Below are 22,850 nucleotides of genomic sequence, written 5' to 3' on the forward strand. Positions count from 1 at the left end.
ATACCTAAGGAAAAGACATGTTGGTTGGTTTGGTTGGTATTTCTTTTCCATCAGTTCCCATTTCTGTCTGAGCTAAGCCTCACTCGTCTCTGAAATATCCTGATTTCCCAAAGAAAATGCCATTTCTGGTATCCATATCCTCTAGGAATTGATTCTTTTCTTGGTTTCTATAACCGGCCTCTGTGTTCCACAGAGACACCAAAGTATTTTTTCTTTTCTTCATGGCTTCATCTAGAACTGAGAGCCAGTCTGTCCCATGATGAGGCATCTCTCCTCTGTCTCTTGCTGATCAGCTCTTAGCAGTTAGATCCAGTAAGCTTGTAATTATTCATTCATTCAAAAACACCTATTGATTACTGACTCTGTATCAGACACTACAGAGGCTAGGGCCGTAAAGAAAGGAAGGTGGTAGGGGAAGGGGAGGGAAATAGCAAGCCCTTGTGTTCTAGAAGTTTACAGTCCAGTGAAAGACAAAGGCAAATAAATAGATATTCACAATATGATAAGAGAAAATACATGATAAGAGAAAATACAGTTTGCCAAACAAGCATCAAGACCATCCAACCCACGCTCAGACTCCCATCCAAGAGATACAAATGAGAGGTCTGTGGGGTTAAAATTTTAATATTAATAGAGCCTTTTCCCTCTACAGTATTTTTTTAATATATCTGTTTTCTTCCTCTCGAGTTAGGGCCATAGCACAGCATGTATGCACCAAAAGGTCATACTTTTTGGGAATCACCAAATCACTTCCCTGACTCCCCAGTGCCTCTCCTTCCCTGCCACACGGTCATCTTCCCAAGGCACCATTGCTCCTTCAGTACATAAGCTGGTGCCTAGTATGGTGGTATTCCAGATCCTGTTCCATGACGGGTGTTTTACACGCTCAGGGTCACCCTTGAACTGTCATATTCACCTCTCATCTCCACATCTTTCTGTACAAGTGACAAAAATGACACAGAATAGACTGATGGAAAGATAAAAACAATATTTGCTTATGAATTTTAGGGTAAATTAAAATTTTTATTACAAATTCTCCACTTTTACTACATGCAGTTTTTGCATCGGGTTCAATGTTCCAATATTTGAAGGACTGGTGATCTCCAAATAGTGTATAATACCTGATTTGCTAAATCTTTCTCTGTCTTAACCCAAACATACCCAGAGAGACTACACATGATATAAAAGGAACCCAATCCATGTTTACAATTCTAGTTTCAACAGTACTAGAAAAAGAAGTGAGAGGAATTTGGTCGCGAAGTTTGTACTGTTCCCTTAACAAGTAGCAGGTTGTGAGTTGACCCTGCTTTTGGTTTTTCTACAAGATCCTCTGGGAAGTTGGCTAGGGCTCCTTCAGGCCAGCTACCACTTACACCCAGAGTGTACATTGAGAAAAATTTCATGGTGTGACAATTAAGCCCTCAAAATACAAATTTATACCTGATTTAAAGGCTTTTTAGAATCAGCGTACCTGGTCCTAAGACCCTGCCCAAGTCCACAAGTACAGAATCTCCTGAAGAGAGTCCCATTTTGTCTGGTCCTTCTATAATGTCAACTTGTCCTAGGAGCGCTGCTTAGTTCTCCTAACCGTGGTTCTCAAACTTCCGTGTGGATCAGAATCGTCTGGAAGCCCTGTTAAAACCCCACACCCAGAATTTCTGTGATCCTTGGAATGGAGCCCAAGGAATTTCATTTCTAATATGTTCCCAGGTACAAATCCTGTTGGTCAGGGGACCACACTTTGAGAATCACTGCCTTACAAAAATCACAATACCACCTTATGGTCAATTTGCAATCCCCATCATTTCTATCGTTGTTATACACAGAGTTCCTCTAGGCTGCATGGAACTCAACTGAGTAAATCAAAGAGAAAATGTAATTTGGCAGTGACACAATTACTAAAAGGTTTACAACACTATACATCCTTCCAACAGCTGTGTTCTGTATCCCCTTCCTTCCCGAAGGATTTGAAAAATTCCATAAACATTCTTAAAGTTTTACTGATCTCCAGAATTTGCATGGGCCTCCCTACCCCATGCTTCATCATGGTCACCCAGGCCTAAACCATCACTTCCTCCAATTCCTCTCACAAAAGGAGTATAAATATCAGCCTTGCAGAAGACTAACTCAGAACTTCTCCATTAACAACAGACTTCTGAATGAGAAGAAAAGTAAGGAAGCAAAGTGATACATCTCTTTTGGGTGGATGTCCTGATTTCCTTTAAGCCCAGAATAATTTTTTTCAACCTGGGGCTTATGAAAATCTGCTTATTTGCATGATTTTATTGGACAAGTTTTAAAAACACATTCTTTCCTGACAAACACACTGTCTTGTCTTTCTTCTTGCATCTTCTAAGTGCTTGCTCTCTCAGTAAAATTTAAAACGTTCAACAAGCTTTGTATGTTTACTGGCTTTAAGGGCTGGAGGCACAAATATTTGACTTCAGCATGTGCTTGTTTATTAATTATAGGTTAATTTTCATTTGAATCACGATCTCTCTATCTGCCTACACAACCACAAACATGTCCATTCATTGTTATCACTGTTTGCATCAGAGAGCTATTAATCAATCATTAAAAGTTGTTTCATATCATGAACAGAAGATTATTAATGTCTTATTGTTGAAAGGCTTACCTAAGCTGATGTTTTCAAAACTGAAACAGTTCATCAAGTTTGGCATATTTTGGATTTTACTCAATATACAAGTCTACCTCGTCCAACTGAAAGTAGCACATGACAAAGATCACACTGGAAATACACTGATGGAGAGATAGATGCCCAGAGAATGTGTCCAGTTGAAAGCAATGAAATATGTTTTCAATGGGGAGAATCAGTAATGAAGACATGAATTGAAAAGAAGCTGGGATAGTTTCATTTTCAAATTTAGTTCTTAGACCAAGATATTTCTATTTGTAAAAATCCCCATGAATATTTTTCATTTCCTATTCTGCTGTTTGTTAATGGTTTCACAAATTATCAGCATCTTGGATTGTTTCAGGTGGGACATATTTTTCAACTTATAATAAAAAGTATCATTCAACCTTCTAAGTAAGACTTACTAGATTTTTTTTCATCCCTGTCTCTTCAATAAGTATCTCTGCCTTAAAAATATAATAAAGCATCTTTTTAAAGAATGTGAGCCACAAGCATACCCTCAGAGGAGGTCTTATCTAGTTGTTAGAGCAGGAACCTGGCTTTCCAGAGCACTGAGTACAATTCGATGCTCCACCACATCCTCTGAATTTGTCACTTACTCTCTCAGTGTTCCACTTTTCCCATCAGGAAAATGAGGACAGCGTTACATCCCATAAGTGTGAATGAATCTGTGTTGGTAAAGTGTTCTGTAGTTCTCTGATGAAGCAGATAATGTGGAACCTAGTATTTGACCAGATCCATATTCCCTTGAGCCTGATAGGAATTAATGAAATAATCTACTCTCAGAGCATTGTGAAGAGGGGGACTTGGCCTCTTATTATGATACTTATCCTGAAAAAGGAAACAGATCTCTAAGTGTTTGTGATGTTTTGTTTGATTTTTGTCTTTTTCCCACTAGCAAGAAAGAAATGCAGTAAGTATATAAGATTATATATTCTCTGATTATAAAAATGAAGCCCACTGGCATATCATCTTCTGCCATTCGGTGTGAGAATTTCCAAATCTTGTCCTGTGTACACTTATTAACATGAGAACATACATTCCTGTAAAGAGCTGGGGAGGATAATGAAAGTCTGAAAGTGGAAAAAAGGCTTATTCATTTCTCTATTGAGAATATTGGAACAGCAAAAAATAAGCTCAAGAGTGAAGGAAATTGGAGTGCAAATAGTTTATTTTAAATGTGCATGCACACACACACACTCGTGGAAGTAAAGGAAATAAGAAATTTCCAAAAAAAGAGAAGAAATCTTACCAGGAAAATCTGTTTTCTATGCTGGTTTTGGATACAAGGAAGGTGAAGACCTTCAGGAAACATTTTAATGTTAAACAAGATCCCATCTATTGTCTAGAACTAGGAACTGAAAAGACCCAACATCGATTCCTCATTCCGCCCTCAAGGATGACAGCCAGTAAGCTTCATGACCCAGTTTATCCTGCAAGCCCAAGACTGTAATGATTTAAAGAGCAGATATAAGTAAAAGGGGTATCTTTTTAACCTTTGTTCCTCAAAAAACAGGCAGTGAGAAAGTTGGAGAGAGGGTAAATCTTTAAAAGACTTGGTGTACAGAGGGGGGAAAAAGGCAAAACTTTTAGCAAATGCTCATCAAAGCCTTATAAATTAAAGAAAAAAATAACAGTTCTATAGAACATGGGTAACATACTAAATATTCCTTGACATTCTCCTAATTACAGCTATACCTTAATATAGGAAAACAAAACAAAGTCATTAGCGTTTGGATAGAACACTAGCAGTCATCTAATCCAGTGCTCTAATTTTACCAATGAGAGAAAAATGGAGCCCAGAAAGTGACTTACCTAAGGTCACTCAAGTAACTAGTAGGATATGGGAGAAAACAATTCAGATTTTATGAACCTGGGTCTATTGCTTTTTCTACTACACCACCATTGATGCTTTAAGGGGCATCATTCCTTGTAAGAAAGTCAGAAAACACAGTGACAGCATGTCTCAGCTCTGAAACCCCGGTGTGCCCACCAGACAAATGTTCACTCTCCTAATTTCTATGAAAACTTTTTCATGAGTTTCAGTTATTTCCCTTGATTTAACAAAAACTAAACACAGCTATCTTTAATGACTAGTATATCCATATTCTCCAAACCCCAAACTAGATGGCGTTTCCCATCCCTCTTTGACTTACATATGACCATATGATTTGACTTCTAGTCAATGAAATGTGAGAAGTGACACATGCCAGCTCCCAGCCTGGCCAGTAAAAACTTCCCACTTGCTCCGTATCCATCATATTCTTGATGCAAGTGGGGATGTTGAACTTAACAATTATAAGTTAAGGGTGGTAGAGACACAGATGGAAGAAGTCTGGGTCCCTGAACTCCAACATGGAGCAGAGTCACTCACTCATCATGATAATCATTTTAGACTTCAACACAGGAGAAAATTAACTCTTTTTAAGATTAACCACTTAGACATGGGATGTATGTACGATATCAGATAAATGGTACCTTAACTAATATACAAAACTAAGCATCATATATTTGTCAAGTTTGCAAATGCTTGTGTGGCTTTCTTCCTTCTGCACTGGTAATGCAGCATTTTTCATAAAACTTTGCTAAAAGCCATATAGATTTGACATTATCTTTTAAGAGAGCTCAGTACAACTTGAAAATGATTCTATTGTTCATGGCAATGAAATACAAATCTAAATATGAGACATGGATGATTCAAATGAAAAGGAGTAAAAGTTTTAGGCTGTGTAGATAGTTTTAACTCAGCTAGAGCTGCCGTATGCTTGCCTCATGCTTTGTATTTCTAATTACATTTACAAGGAAATTTGGTTGTCGATTTAGGCTTTAATCTGACAATTCCAAAGTCACATATATTAGTGGACTAAGCGAGAGCCTTTGGCATCTGGATGATTTGAAGTGATGCGTGTTGCAAATGAAAACATATTGTTTGCAAATGCCCATTTGAATAAAAAGCTCTATAGCTTCTACAATCAAAGATATTGCAAAGATAAGCTTAAATATAGAAATACAGAGACATATGTGTGACTTCAGACACAGGAGGGTGGATTTTTGTGACATGTGTGAATTGTCTGTTGGAAGCCTTTTTGTTTTCTCTTTCTTACTTTTATCTTATGCCTTCCCTGTGGCAGCTCTGCTGTAGGGATATGAACAGTAGCCATGTTTTTCACTCTAGAGTTGTTTTCTTTGGGTCCAAGGTTCATTCTTCAGTCTTAATAACTGGGAGAAGGATTCTTAACCTAGACCATAAAATTGTACTATTATCCTAGGAGGTTAAAGGCCCTTTGTAACTATGAACACTTAACTTCTGACCTTAAAGTGATTTTAAATATGCAAAACTCTAGACAGGGGAGTCTGAAATCATCCTCAAACTAATCTATGCTGTATTAACAAATTGGAGTGGATATTTAGAAAGTACAGTGGCAAAATTTCAACTCTGCGGTTATTAAACCTAATTTGCCCTAAATCCTCACTGATGGATTTATGTCCCCCGTCTCTCTGGAATCAAAAGCTTCTTCAGAGGATAAACTAAAAGAAGCTAAATAAACATCACCAGGCTGAACGGATGGCCTGTTACAAAAGATACTGAGGTATCTAGCAACAGTACAAACCCGAAGAATGAAAAGTGAATCACTGGATATTACTTCATAGAAAATCGCAATGAGTTCTCTGTGATGTGTCCTTATTTTATGACAGTAAGAATCACATCATACAAATATGCTGTGGAGAATTAGCTTTGCCTTTAGTATTTAGTAGGAGACTTTATTTGAAGACATGAGATGAGTTCACTTAAATAGAAAAATTGGCCCTGGGTTCAGTGGATCAGAAGCTCAAGGGCTGAATTTTCACTGCTTCTGTTCAATGCATCCTAGGAAGGTGATGGACTTCATGTAGAAAAGCCCTCAGTGTTCCTAACTCTGGTCTTTTACAATGCATCAGTAAGTATATACATGCTTAGTCACTCAGAACCATGTCCAATTCTGAGACCATTAGGACTGTAGCCTGCCAGGCTCCTCACTCCATGGAATTCTCCAGGCAAGAATACTAGAGTGGGTTTCCATTTCCTCCTCCAGAAGATCTTCCCAGCCCAGGGATCGAACCCATGTCTCCTGTGTCCCCTGCATTGTAGGTACATTCTTTACCTGCTGAGCTATGGGGGAAGTCTGTATTGATAAGTATCTGACTGTGCTTCTTAAAAACTGAATCTGTAGCAAAAACACTTGGCACCACCATGGTATTTTTGGTTAAGGAGATAGACCCCAAGACTGGTTGGCTGCGCATGTGGACAGTTATGTGTGACTAATGAAAACTCAGCCTCTTGTTGTCCTAAGTATCCAAAACAGGATTCTGGACAAGAGCCATCCTGAAAGGATCGTGAAAGGATGTGTCAGAGGTGATGCTGGCTACTGTGAGGAAAGTGGAGACTGCGTACTTTACTAACAGTAATGCTCATTCCTGTGTCTGGAATTTACAAGTTAAAAATTGTGTGGCTACTTCAACCTAGTTCTAAAGAGATGAATGTAGTGTTACAAGTTTTTGTTTTTTTGTTTTTTCCACATTTGTTTTGGCTTCCATGGTGGCTCAAATGGTAAAAAAATGTGCCTGCCATGTGGGAGATCCAGGTTCGATCAATAGGTTAAGAAGATTCCCTGGAGAAGGAAATGGCTACCTACTCCAGTATTCTTGCCTAGAGAATTCTAGGGACAGAGGAACCTGGTGGGCTATAGTCTATGAGGTTCCAGAGAGTCAGACATGACTGAGCTGCTAACACTTTCACTTTCAGACATTATCAAGTTCTCTAAATCAAATTTTCATAGCCAACTATATCTTCAAAAATGCCCCTTAAGGAGGGAATGTATGAAAATCAACCATATTTATATATTTCCTAGAAACAAAAAAACTAGAAAATCAAATTTTAAATTACATTTAAAATAATGTTAAAACCTAAAATACTTTGGAATAAATTTAATAAAAATATGCAAGACCATTATATTGAAAAAATTATAAAACATTGCTGAGTGAAACTAAAGGCCTGAATAAACAGACATAAAACATAGTTGCTGTAGACTGAGTTGTGTCCTCCCAAAAGTCATATGTGGAAGTCCTAACAGTCAATGTGACTGTATTTGGAAATAAGACCTTTAGTTTACTAAGGTTAGATGATGTTATAAGAGTGGGCTACTAGGGTTGGCATATCATAAGAAGAGAAAGATACACAAGAGTTCTCTGTCTCTGCCATGTGAGGACACAGCCATGGTAGACATCGTCAAACTGGAAAGACTTCAGCTAACACCTTAATCTTGGACTTTCCAGATTTCAGAACTGTGGGAAAATACATTTTTGTTTTTTAAGCCACTAGTCTTTGGTATTTCATAAGGCAGCTTGAGCTAAATGAATAATCTTATATTTTAAAACTTAATATTATTATCAATACTATCAGTATTACTATATTGAATATGAATATCATTAAGATGTCAATTATCCTCAAACTTGTCTAGAGATTCGAGTAAATCACAGTCAAATAAATATGTTTTCTTGGTAAGAAATAGATTTTCCCCAGAAACTGACAAGTTGATTCTAAAATTTACCTGATGGTAAAAGCTAGAAGAGACAAAGCAATCCTGAAAGAGAACAAAGTTGACTCCACTTATCTACTGATTAAAGATTTTCTTTAAATCTACAGCAGTTAAGACAGTGTGGTATTAATGAAAGGCTAGACAAAGAGGTCAATGCAACAGAAGAGAGAGTTCAGAAATACACCCACACATACTGATCAACTGGGTTTTGACAAAGGTTCTAAGGAAATTCAGTGAGAAAAGAAAAGCATTTTTTAAATATCCTGTCATATGGATATTTCAAGACTTAATATCCATATGAATAAATAAAACAGATATTGACCACTACCTCACACCACGCACAAAGAATAATTTGAGATAGATTGTAGACCTAACCATGAAAGCTAAGTCTGTAAATTTTCTAAAAGGAAATATAGAAGAATATCTTCATGACCTTATTATCCAGAAAATACTTTTTTAGAAAAGACACAAAAAACCCCACTAATTATACAAGAAAAAAATGATAAATTGGACTTCATCAGGTTAAAACATCTGCTCATTAAATGGCACTCTCAAAAACATTATTTTCTCAATATTCTCTTCTTCCCCTCTCCTTGTGTGTGTGTGTGTGTGTGTGTGTGTGAGAGAGAGACAGAGAGAGAGAGACTCTGGAAAACGATACATCCAGCATATATAAAGAACTCATAGCTCAATAACAAGACAAACTATTTAAAAGGACTTAAAGTTTTCACAAAAGTTCAGTAAGCACATGAAAAGGTGTTCAATATCATCAAAGAAATGTAAATTAAACCTCAAAAAGATTCTTCTACACACCCACTACAAAGGATAAAATCTAAAAGACTTATAACACTAAATATTGGCAAGAATGTGGTATAACTGGAACTCTCATATATGCTTATGAGAGTATAAAATGATACAATCATTTTGGGAAAATGAGAGTTATTATAAAGTTAAACATACACCTACCCACCAATCCCATTCCAAAGAGAAATAAAAGCATATGTCTGCAAAAGACTTGTACATGTATGTTTATAGCTGCTTTATTCATAATAACTTTATTCATATAACATAATATCTGAAAACTGTAAACAACCTAAATGTCATCTCATAGGAGAAGAGATAAACAAGTTGTAGTATATTCATACAATATAATAGCACATAGCAATTAAAAGAAACTACTGATACATACAATAATATGGTTGAATCACATAACCATTATGTTGACTCACAAGTGAGACACAAATAAATACATACTGTATAGTTTCATTTATATAAAGTTTAAGAACAGGCCAAACTAATCTATGGTATTACAAATCAGAACAGTGGCAGCCTATGGGGATAAAGATTGATTAGAAGAGAACACAAGGGAAATTTCTTGAGTGTTGAAAATATTCTGTTTCTTGATAAGGATGTTTGCTGCACATGTGTATATATTTGTCAAAATTCATAGAATTGTACACTTAAGTTCTGTGAATTCCAATGGACATACATTTTATCTCAAAAGAAATTTTTAAAAGAAAAATAGTGAAGGAAAAGTACACTAGAAAAGACCTGAACTGCTCTGAACTTTGTAAAATACCTCATTTCTGCTCTCCAAATATTCTCTAAGCTCACTAAATATGTCTTCTCCCCACTCTGCCTCTCAAGGGTCTAGTTAGTCTTCAAAAGGTGAACCATACTATGAAACATGAAGGTTACACTGAAAAACACAAAGATCAGGAAGAGTAGAAATATTTTATTCTAACATTGGTCCATCCTCGTTGCAAATATTTAATTAACTGTATTTCTTTCCAGGTCATAATGACTAGTTATGATGATGATAAGTCATTAGTATTTGTATAATGATTTATGATTGACAGATTATTTCTAATATGTGAGAGTAGGTATGCCTTGGTGCTATATTAAAATCTATACCCTTTATTTGTTCATTTTGTATTCTAGCCAGTGAGTGTGTATTAAAGAATGATTTGTTTATCCATATACTTGTACTCGCGTGGCACTAGAGGTAAAGAACCTGCCTGCCAATGGAGAAGACATGAGATGCGGGTCCAGTCCGTGGGTTGGGAAGATCTCCTGGAGGAGGAAATGGCAACCTACTCTAGTATTCTTGCCTGGATAATCCCACAGACAGAGAAGCCTGGAGGGCTACAGTACAGGGTCTCAAAGAGTTGGGTATGACTGAAGCAACTTAGCACACACACAAGAATCAAAAGAATGGCTTCCCCTTCTGCTTTTTATTATCACAGAAACCCATTATGCTTCATTCTTTGGATGCTAAAACTTTAAAATCCAGTAAGTTGGAATCACAGTGGACAGTTCTGTACTTTAGGCTCTTTTTTGTTACTCATTTATTCATTAAGAAACTATTGTTTCCATCAAGTCCTATGCACTGGACATTTTCTCAATGTTAGAGTTTCATAGTAAATACATCCAGTTCTTGCTTTCAAGGACAATTCTGTAAAATGAAATTTAAATAATACAATACAAGGACGGAAGTGTAAATAAAGGCATTTCAAAATATTATTAGAGTCTAAATGAAGGAGGTGTTAATTGTTTAAGGTCTCTACTTTGAATCTCTTTGGAATAAATTAAACCTTAAATAAGAAAAGTATTCAGACTGGGATAAGATGCCATAGGAAGCATCAGAGACCTTATAGTCAAGTCATTCTTGAAGGAAAGCATGAAAAAAAGTATGTAAGATGGAAAGGAGATTAAGAAAAAAAAAACAAACCTCTAGGCAGAAGAAAAGAGTATGAGCAAAGGAATGATAGCCCCAAGGACCAGGAGAGGTCCTTTCTCCAAAGGACCTACTCCCCGCTTGGTCAGTAGTGACCACGTGCTTCAGGGCAAGAGGAGACAGGCCCAGAAAGAGAATGGGATCAAGTCACAATGATCTTAATATTCCAGGTAGGACACTGATTGATCAGATGAGCACTTTAAAAAGATGCCACTGGCCACAACATGGAGTGGTGGCCCTTGGCCAAGGTGTATTTACACAGGATGTGAGTTGCTTCGAAGGCATTTTATTGTTCATTGCAGTTAAACTGAAGCAGTTTTGAATGACAAGCTATTTTTATGTGTATTAGAATTAACTAGATATGACTGTCATTTGTTCACTTTTTTCTTCTTCATTCACTTGATAACATACACTGAGATCTTCCAGGTGCCTCTCCAAGCTCCTACTCTCCACCCCATTCTGTGCCCTGGAAGGCTGAGCTTTGTGAACGCTAGACTATGTTCATGCTTTCTGGCTTTCAACTGGATTAGGACCATGGGCACGAGCAGGATATGAGAGGGCAAGAAGAGAGTGAAGTCAGGATATGTTTTTCCCTTCCATCCTCTGCTAGGCTGGTCCCAGTGCAGATTGGTTGTATTCCTCCAAAGAAGGCCACGGCCTCTGTCAGGTGGTACCTTCACATGGTTATCTAAGTCCCTGCCATTGTTTCAGTGATTGTAAGATCATGGCATCCGGTCCCATCACTTCATAGCAAATAAAAGGAGAAAAGTGGAAATGTGACAGACTTTATTTTCTTGGGCTCCCAAATCACTGTGGATGGTGACTGCAGCCATGAAATTAAAAGATGCTTGCTCCTTGAAAGGAGAGATATGAGAAACCTAGACAGCATTATAAAAAGCAGAGAAATCACTTTGTCTACAAAGGTTCGTATAGTGAAAGATATGTTTTTTTTTTTTTCCAATAGTCATGTACAGATGCAAGAGTTGGACCATAGAGAAGGCTGAGTACTGAGGAATCGATGCTTTTAGATTATGGTGCTGGAGAAGACTCATGAGAGCCCCTTGGACTGCAAGGAGATCCAACCAGTCCATCCTAAAGGAAATCAGTCCTGAAAATTCGTTGGAAGGACTGATGCTGAAGCTGAAACTCCAATAGTTTGGCCACCTGATGCAAAGAGATGACTCATTGGAAAAGACTCTGATACTAGGAAAGATTGAAGGCAAAAGAAGAAGGGAGTGGCAGAGGATGAAATGGTTAGATAGCATCACTGACTAAATGGACATGAGTTTGAGCAAACTCAGGGAGATCGTGAAGGACAGAGGAGCCTGACACACTGTAATCCATGGGGATACAAAGAGTCAGGTGTGACTTAGCATCTGAACAGCAATATCCTACTCAGCCAACTGCTGGTAAGTGTCCCCACCTCTTCAGTTCAGTTCAGTCGCTCAGTCGTGTCCCACTCTTTGCGACCCCATGAATCGCAGCACACCAGGCCTCCCTGTCCATCACCAACTCCCAGAGTTCACTCAGACTCACGTCCATCGAGTCAGTGATGCCATCCAGCCATCTCATCCTCTGTCATCCACTTCTCCTCCTGCCCCCAATCCCTCCCAGCATCAGAGTCTTTTCCAATGAGCCACCTCTTCCCATGAGGTGGCCAAAGTACTGGAGTTTCAGCTTTAGCATCATTCCCTCCAAAGAAATCCCAGGGCTGATCTTCTTCAGAATGGACTGGTTGGATCTCCTTGCAGTCCAAGGCACTCTCAAGAGTCTTCTCCAACACCACAGTTCAAAAGCATCAATTCTTCAGTGCTCAGCCTTCTTCATAGTCCAACTCTCACATGCATACATGACCACAGGAAAAACCATAGCCTTGACTAGACGAACCTTTGTTGGCAAAGTAATGTCTCTGCTTTTCAATATGCTATCTAGGTTGGTCATAACTTTCCTTCCAAGGAGTAAGCGTCTTTTAATTTCATGGCTGCAGTTACCATCTGCAGTGATTTTGGAGCCCAAAAAATAAAGTCTGACACTATTTCCACTGTTTCCCCATCTATTTGCCATGAAGTGATGGGACCAGATACCATGATCTTCGTTTTCTGAATGTTGAGCTTCAAGCCAACTTTTCACTCTCCTCTTTCACTTTCATCAAGAGGCTTTTGAGTTCCTCTTCACTTTCTGCCATAAGGGTGGTGTCATCTGCATATCTGAGGTTATTGATATTTCTCCCGGAAATCTTGATTCCAGCTTGTGCTTCTTCCAGTCCAGCGTTTCTCATGATGTACTCTGCATATAAGTTAAATAAACAGGGTGACCATATACAGCCTTGATGTACTCCTTTTCCTATTTGGAACCAGTCTGTTGTTCCATGTCCAGGTTTAACTGTTGCTTCCTGACCTGCATACAGATTTCTCAAAAGGCAGGTCAGGTGGTCTGGTATTCCCATCTCTTGAAGAATTTTCCAGTTTATTGTGATCCACACAGTCAAAGGCTTTGGCATAGACAATAAAGCAGAAATAGATGTTTTTCTGGGACTCTCTTGCTTTTTCCGTGATCCAGCAGATGTTGGCAATTTGATCTCTGGTTCCTCTGCCTTTTCTAAAACCAGCTTGAACATCTGGAAGTTCACAGTTCACATATTGCTGAAGCCCTGAAATCCCACGTGACCTTTTGCTCCTTTCCTTAAACTTGACTCACCTGCCAATACCTGGGTTAGGAAGATCCCCTGGAGAAAGGCATGGCAACTCACTCCAGTATTCTTGCCTGGAGAATCCCATGGACAGAGGAGACTGGTGGGCTATAGTCCATAGGATCACACAGAGTTGGACACGACTGAATATTTAAATAACCCCTTGATTTAAATCTTCTTAACTTCCCCAGTTTAACTATGCTTTCTGTTTCTGCAAGGATGCTGACTGATCTACATACATTTCTCTCATGCTTACAATAAGACAGGAATTCATCTCAGCCCTGAGGAAGAGCAGTGAAGATGGCAGAATCCCTCATGTCTTAAAGTTTAAAGTGGAGGAAAGAGTCAAGGACAAAAAAATAAATATACTATTAATATAATGCTTAGAGATTTGTGTGCTGAAAAGTAAAAAGAGGAAGCAGTTATGAACTACAAGGGCTGGCTTTAGGGGCTGGCTTAGGCTTCAGCTTTGGATAGAGACCCAAGTCAAGTTGATGTTGCTTTTTCCACTAAACTTAAGCTTACCAATGTTCTTGATATGCTTTCTTGACTGGGAGTGGAAAATAAAGAGAAAGGGACAGACACGAGATGCATTTGGAATGCAGAATAAATACACTGAGTGAAGTTGTTGAGTTGGGTGAAGGTTGGTTTCTAGTTGGGATTGTTTAATGGTGGCACTGGTAAACCATGTGGGAAGCAAACAGAAAAGTTGATTTGGTGGGCAAGATGCTAGCTTTAGTTTGGGATATAAGTGCCTGTTTGACATTCCACAGTTCATCAGGCACCCTGTCTATCAGATCTAGTCCATTAAATCTATTTCTCACTTCCACTGTATAATCATAAGGGATTTGATTTAAGTCATACCTGAATGGTCTAGTGGTTTTCCCTACTTTCTTCAATTTAAGTCTGAATTTGGCAATAAGGAGTTCATGATCTGAGCCACAGTCAGCTCCCGGTCTTGTTTTTGCCGACTGTATAGAGTTTCTCCATCTTTGGCTGCAAAGAATATAATCAATCTGATTTTGGTGTTGGCCATCTAGTGATGTCCACGTGTAGAGTCTTCTCTTGTGTTGTTGGAAGAGGGTGTTTGCTATGACCAGTGTGTTCTCTTAGCAAAGTCTATTAGTCTTGGCCCCTCTTCATTCTGTACTCCAAGGCCAAATTTGCCTGTTACCCCAGGTGTTTCTTGACTTCTTACTTTTGCATTCGGTCCCCTATAATGAAAAAGACATCATTTCTGGGTCTTAATTCTACAAGGTCTTGTAGGTCTTCATAGAACCATTCAACTTCAGCTTCTTCAGCATTACTGAGTCAGAGCATATACTTGGATACTGTGATATTGAATGGTTTGCCTTGGAGACGAACAGAGATCATTCTGTCATTTTTGAGATTGCATCCAAGTACTGCATTTAGGACTCTTTTGTTGACTATGATTGCTACTCCATTTCTTCTAAGGGATTCTTGTTCACAGTAGAAGATATAATGGTCATCTGAGTTAAATTCACCCATTCTAGTCCATTTTCGTTCGCTGATTCCTAAAATGTCAATGTTCACTCTTGCCATCTCCTGTTTGACCACTTCCAATTTGCCTTGATTCATGGATCTAACATTCCAGGTTCCTGTGCAATATTGCTCTTTTAAGTATCAGACCTTGCTTATATCACCAGTCACATCCACAAGTGGGTGTTGTTTTGCTTTGGATCCATCCTTTCACTTTTTCTTGAGTTATTTCTCCACTGATGTCCCGTAGCATATTGGGCAGCTACCGACCTGGGGAGTTCCTCTTTCAGTATCCTATCTTTTTGCCTTTTCATACTGTTCATGGGGTTTTCAGGCAAGAATACTGAAGTGGTTTGCCATTCCCTACTCCAGTGGACCACATTTTGTCGGAACTGTCCACCATGACCCGTCCGTCTTCCGTGGCCCTACATGGCAAGGCTTAGTTTCATTGAGTTAGACAAGGCTGTGGTCCATGTGATCAGATTGGTTAGTTTTCTGTGATTGTGTCAGAGGTTTGTGACATTGTACAGGAGACAGGGACCAAGACCATCCCCAAGAAAAACAAATGCAAAAAAGCAAAATGGCTGTCTGAGGAGGCCTTACACATAGCTGTGAAAAGAACAGAAATGAAAAGCAAAGGAGAAAAGGAAATATATCCCCATTTGAATGCAGAGTTCCAAACAATAGCAAGGAGAGATAAGAAAGCCTTCCTCAGTGATCACTGCAAAAAAATAAGAGGAAAATAATAGAATGGGAAAGACTAGAGATCTTTTCAAGAAAACTAGAGATACCAAAGGAACATTTCATGCAAAGATGGGCTCAATAAAGGACAGAAATGATATGGACCTAACAGAAGCAGAAGATATTAGGAAGAGGTGGCAAGAATACACAGGAAGAACTGTACAAAAAAGATCTTCACGACCAAGATAATCACGATCACTCACCTAGAGCCAGACATCCTGGAATGTGAAGTCAAGTGGGCCTTAGAAAGCATCACTATGAACAAAGCTAGTGGAGGTGATGGAATTCCAGTTGAGCTATTTCAAATCCTGAAAGATGATGCTGTGAAAGTGCTGCACTCAATATGCCAGAAAATTTGGAAAACTCAGCAGTGGCCACAGGACTAGAAAAGGTCAGTTTTCATTCCAATCCCAAAGAAAGGCAATGCCAAAGAATGCTCAAGCTGCCGCACAATTGCACTCATCTCACACGCTAGTAAAGTAATGCTCAAAATTCTCCCAGCCAGGCTTCAGCAATATGTGAACCGTGAACTTCCAGATGTTCCAGCTGGTTTTAGAAAAGGCAGAGGAACCAGAGATCAAATTGCCAACATCTGCTGGATCATGGAAAAAGCAAGAGAGTTCCAGAAAAACATCTATTTCTGCTTTATTGACTATGCTAAAGCCTTTGACTGTGTGCATCACAATAAACTGTGGGAAATTCTGAAAGAGATGGGAATACCAGACCACCTGATCTGCCTCTTGAGAAACCTGTATGCAGGTCAGGAAGCAACAGTTAGAACTGGACATGGAACAACAGACTGGTTCCAAATAGGAAAAGGAGTATGTCAAGGCTATATATTGTCACCCTGCTTATTTAACTTCTATGCAGAGTACATCATGAGAAATGCTGGGCTGGATGAAGCACAAGCTGGAATCAAGATTGCCGGGAGAAATATCAATAACCTCAGATATGTAGATGATACCACCCTCACTCAGTGGCAGAAAGTGGAGAACTAAAGAGCCTCTGGATGAAAGTGAAAGAGGAGAGTGAAAAAGTTGGCTTAAAGCTCAACATTCAGAAAACGAAGATCGTGGCATCCAGTCCCATCACTTCATGGCAAATAGATGGGGAAACAGTGACAGACTATTTTGGGGGGCTCCAAAATCACTGCAAATGGTGACTGCAGCCATGAAATTAAAAGACACTTCCTCCTTGGAAGGAAAGTTATGACCAACCTAAACAGCATATTAAAAAGTAGAGACATTACTTTGCCAGCAAATGTCCATCTAGTCAAGGCTATGGTTTTTCCAGTAATCAAGTATGGATGTGAGAGTTGGACTATAAAGAAAGCTGAGCACCAAAGAATTGATGCTCTTGAACTGTAGTGTTAGAGAAGACTCTTGAGAGTCCCTTGGACTGCAAGGAGATCCAACTAGTCCATCCTAAAGGAGATCAGTCCTGGGTGTTCATTGGAAGGACTGATGCTGAAGCTGAAACTCCAATATTTTGGCCACCTGATGTGAAGAGCTGACTCATTGGAAAAGACCCTAATGCTGGGAAAGATTGAGAGCAGGAGGAGAAGGGGATGAAAGAGAATGAGATGGTTGGATGGCATCACCTACTCAATGGATAGGAGTTTGGATAAACTCCGTGAGTTAGTGATATACAGAGAGGCCTGGTTTGCTGCGGCCCATGGGGTCGCAAAGAGTCGGACACTACTGAGTGACTGAAATTTAAACTTTGAACTTTGACATTCCAATGAATATATCCATTTATCAGTTGGAATTATAGACATGGAACTAAGGGGAGAAACTTCGACCACAGGTATGAGTACAGTCCTCTTCAGTGATGAAGGTAGTTGACTCTGTAGAAGGAAAAAGTACTGTACAGAAAGAATGCTCAAATGAGAAATGGGCTGATATCACATTAACGTTAAATATGTGAAGAATGAACCAGTAAAAGAGTGCGAAAGAATGATTTGAAGTGTAGGAGGAGAAAAAGGATAGGAAAGAGCCTCAGAATAAATAAATAAGTAAAGAGACACAGAATAAATTTCAAGGATGTTGAAGCTGTCTAGAGGTCAGGTAAGATAACACTTGAATGGTTAATTAAATCATTGGGAAAGTTCTGGCTGTGCTAACCAGAGCAATTTCAACAGAAAGATGGGAAGAAAAGCTGGGTCAATTACCCTAAGTGAGTAAGAATCTGAAAGAAAAATTAATCTCAAGACATAACTTTGGAGACCGAGACCTGGGTTTGAGTTCTTATCCTCTCTCTCCTCTCAGTACGTGGTTTACACAAATCACTTAGTCCCTTAGGGTTTAAATTCCTTTCTCAGGTGAAAAACAGAAATAAATTCCCCCAGTCACCCTGTGTGTTATATTTTTCTGAGAGTCAAATGAATTAGTTTGGTAAATATACATTCTTAACTATAATTTTATGTTTTACAAGGTGCTGAACTAGTAATAGAGATGGCTCTAATGCATCTATGCAATGAGTGGTTTCCAGAAAAGTAAATCTCCACAATATTAGTCAATGTTTTAAATTAGTTGGCCATTTAAAATACCTATGGTGAATCTTTGGGAAAGCAGCACATCTTTTTAAATGTGAACAGTCATGCTGCAATATTTTTCTTTCTTTCTTCTTCTTTCCTGTTCTTTTCATTCCTCCTTCCTTCCTCCCGTTCTCTGTTCCTTTCTCTTTTCTTCATTTCACCTGTATGGTTTCTTTAGGAAAAGCAGAACACAAACAAAATGAAGACTTATTGCCTCTTAGAAAAGAGATTTTAATAAATTGTGAAAGGGTGGGACAAAGAACATGCAGACAGAGATAGGCTTGGAAAAGACAAAATACTTACAATTAAAAATAGAAATAAACTGTGCTTCAACTTGTCACACTTACCAATGCTACAACTGCACAAAGGGGCAGCAGTCTTTTGAAATTAGGGACTGTTATTTGGCTAAGAAATACACATCAGGAGGGGCCCTCAAACATCAAGGGGAAAGTATAAAGACAAAGGAAAAGAATCTGAGAAAGTCAGATAGTAGAAACAGAAAAAGGAAACAAAAAGATCGAGGGAAAGTAAAGAAAAACAGAGACTAAGATGGGAAGAGGCCTTTCACTTAAGTGGGCAACTTGGATGGGAACCATGACCCTACCGTCTCCCAGCTTTTTGGCCTTGAATAAATTACATAACCATTTGAGCTTCTTTGCATGTGTTCTCAGTCGCTCAGGCCTATCTGACTGCTTGCCACCCTTTGGGCTGTAGCCTGCCAGGCTCCTCTGTCAATGGGAATTCTCTAGGCAAGAATACTAGAGTGGGTTGTCATGCCCTCCTCCAGGGTATCCTCCTGACCCAGGGATGGAACAAGGGTCTCCTTCCCCGCGGGTGGATTCCTTACTCTCTGAGCCACCAGGGAAGCCCCTGAGCTTCTTTCCGTGTCTATTAATATTGACAATCACAAACACTTCATAAAGTGGTTGTGAGCATTAAATGAGAAAGTAAGTGCCAAGGGGATGTCTGGTACACCAGAAATATTCACCAACAAGTAGATGTTACAATATTTTTTTTAAATTAAAGGTCTCTGTTTCGGTTGGAGACCCAGTCTGACTCCACACTCTGAATAGACCAGAATAAGAGAAAGCAATTCTGCAACAGTGTGCCTTACACTATGGCTCTCAGCGTATTTGCCCAGCCATGAGGGTGGACTCATTCAAATATTGCTGTGTCCCTTATCTTCTAATCATTTCCTCTACCTTTACTAGAAATTAACAACTCTCCACTGCATCTGGTTTAGAGATTCTGAATACTTTATGTACTAAAAGCTATAGTCGACTATAAACTGCTAAAAATTACCACATTATTTATTCAGAATCGTCAGCTTCCCTGCCTCTGATGACCCCATATTATCACACTCTGGAATTAGAAACCCTGTATTTGCAATTTGACTGTGTTGGATTTGGGTTTTCACAACATGTAGTTTGCACAGTAATAATACTTATAGATTTTTCATTTTTCTACAGAAATTAATTGCCTAAACCACAATGATTTATAGTCACACTGAACATGATTATTAATTTTCCTGATGATTATACCTGTGGGCGGCAACAAATCTACTCGTGATAGACCTGGCTTTGAATTGCTGCTAAAACTAAAATGTCCATAAGGTAATAACAACTAATTTTACCTTAATCAACTTACACTTAAAAGAATTTAATATAGGGCACTTGTGCCTTGTGGGGAAACTTGTTTGAAATATAAGGTGCTGAGTTATTTATGAGAATAATTATATATTTGTTACTCTAGTTTATACTGGGAAATCAGAATCTGAAATTAGTCTGAGATACATTAAAAAAATATAATGAACAGTGGAGTTGCACACACTAAAGAACTTTTGCACTAAGATAAATATATAACCTGTTATAGCTGCTCTGGTTATGGAAAGAAGATTATTAAAGCTCACTACACCATGCAGCCTTTTTTTTCTTCCCTTGTCCTGTTAGTTCCTTAAACGGCTATCTTCGTTAACAAAAAAGGTAAGGCATTTGATACCTAACAGTCTTGTCCTTGCTTCTTCCTTACTTACGCTAAAATTGTCTTTAAAAGGATTTCTCTTGTATTCCAGTGAGTATAGGTCCCTGTCAATGGCTCATGATGAAAGGAAAAGAATGGTAGACTGGCAAAATCGAACCCAGATCAGACAGTCTCCTGTCTTACAAACACTCCTTGTTCATATTATGGTGCTAGGGAGGTTCATTCATTTCTGTAGATCAGTTTCCCTCTATTACAAATTACAAAAAAGAGAGGGTCTGATTATTGGTTGATATGCATACCTTATATAATTCTGTATGTTCATATCCCAGAAATATTTAAGGCTTTTTCCCTGATTGGTGGTATTATGCAGTTATGCAAATAATGTTATATCTAGGCACATTATGCCGTTATGTAAATGATCTATTTCATTTGTATTTCCCACAGAGTAATGGGGTAGGGAAGAAATGCTCTTCTGCATTTCCTCTGGTTTTTAATGAGTTGTTCAGATATAATTCAACTGGTGATCAGTCTTGGGATTTCTGGGGCCGGGTGTAAGTTAGCTTTTCTGTCCCATCACCACGACCTGTTCCTAACTTTCCTATTCAATTCAGCAAATATTTATTGAGTGTTTATTGTGTACCAGCTGTTTGTGCAGGTGGGAATGATCCAAAGGAGCTCCAATCTTGCTCAGCTAGGCTCTGGCAGGGATGTTATTTACCTTGTGGTGTTCCCTCTTTGACTACTTGGACACGTGATGAAGGTCAGCTTAACTCCATCCATTTCAGAACTTCTTAAGTCATATTAGAAAATATTTTTAAAGTTCAGGGAAAAAAATAAAAAGGGAATAATTTAGAAGGGCTAACTGCATGTTATGCAATGAAATATACAGAGCAAGCTAAATAATTTAAATACAGATATGGCTACAGACAGCAGGCTACAATTAAGATACAATTCTTAACTGTAAAGTGGAAGCTGAGTTAAATCTACTGTCATTTGCCTGATACATCACTTCTGATCTCTTGCAATATCACACATGCTAGTCTACAAATCACAGAATTTAGATCAGATCGATTGTTTCCTTTTATTAAGACTGATATGATAATTATGGAGAATTTTCAACCTCTCTATCAGCATCCATTCAACATGTATTGATTTAGTTAACAAATACTTATTAAGCATCTCTGGCCTTGGGGTGCCAACCTTCATTGGTGGAGGAGAAATTGATCCGAAAATGTGGTCACTGTTAGGATCTAGGAAAAAGAGGTGCTTGGACTAGAAAGAGTCCTGTCAGGGAAGGTCCAGACTTTCACATCCTGAGTCTTTGTCAATCACATTTAACTGAAATCATGTTTTGATTGGGCTTCCCTTGTGGCTCAGCTGTTAAAGAATCCACCTGCAATGTGGGAGACCTGGAGTCGATCCCTGGGTTGGGAAGTATCCTGAAGAAGGGAAAGGCTACATACTCCAGTATTCTGGCCCGGAGAATTCCATGGAGTGCATCATCCCTGGGGTTGAAAAGAGCCGGATACGACTGAGTGACTTTCACTTTTTCATATGTTTTGATTACCTATCAAAATTATCTGTGCAAAAACTGGCTTATTTCTCAGGATGGACAATCTATAAAATAATCCAATTTATTCCCTCTGTGATAGTTTTTAGTTCAGTTCAGGTTAGTTCAGTCACTAAGTCGATTCCGACACTCTGCTACCCCACGGACTACAGCATGCCAGGCCTCCCTGTCCATCACCAACTCCTGGAATTTACTCAAACTCATGTCTATTAAGTCGGTGATGCCATTCAACCATCTCATCCTCTGTCTTCCCCTCTCCTCCTGCCTTCAATCTTTTCCAGCATCAGGGTCTTTTCCAATGAGTCAGCTCTTCATATCAGGTGGCCAAACTATTGGAGTTTCAGCTTTAACATTAGTGCTTCCAATGAATATTCAGGACTGATTTCCTTTAGGATGGACTGGTTGGATCTCCTTGCAGTCCAAGGGACTCAAGAGTCTTCTACAGCACCACAGTTCAAAAGCATAAATTCTTCAGTGCTCAGCTTTCTTTATAGTCCAACTCTCATATTCACACATGACTACCGGAAAAACCATAGCCTTGACTAGACAGACCTTCATTGGCAAGGTAATGTCCCTGCTTTTCAATACACTATCTAGATTGGTCATAACTTTTCTTTCAAGGAGTAAGTGTCTTTTAATTTCATGGCTGCAATCACCATCTGCAGTGATTCTGGAGCCCAAAAAAATAAAGTCTGTCACTGTTTCCACTGTTTCCCCATCTATTTGCCATGAGGTGATGGGACCGGATGCTATGATCTTAGTTTTCTGAATGTTGAGCTTTAAGCCAGCTTTTTCACTCTCCTCTTTCACTTTCATCAAGAGGCTCTTTAGTTCTTCTTTGCTTTTTGCCCCTGAGGGTGGTGTC

Source organism: Bos indicus x Bos taurus, chromosome 3 (assembly GCF_003369695.1).
Source record: "Bos indicus x Bos taurus breed Angus x Brahman F1 hybrid chromosome 3, Bos_hybrid_MaternalHap_v2.0, whole genome shotgun sequence".
In the NCBI taxonomy this organism is placed as follows: domain Eukaryota; kingdom Metazoa; phylum Chordata; class Mammalia; order Artiodactyla; family Bovidae; genus Bos; species Bos indicus x Bos taurus.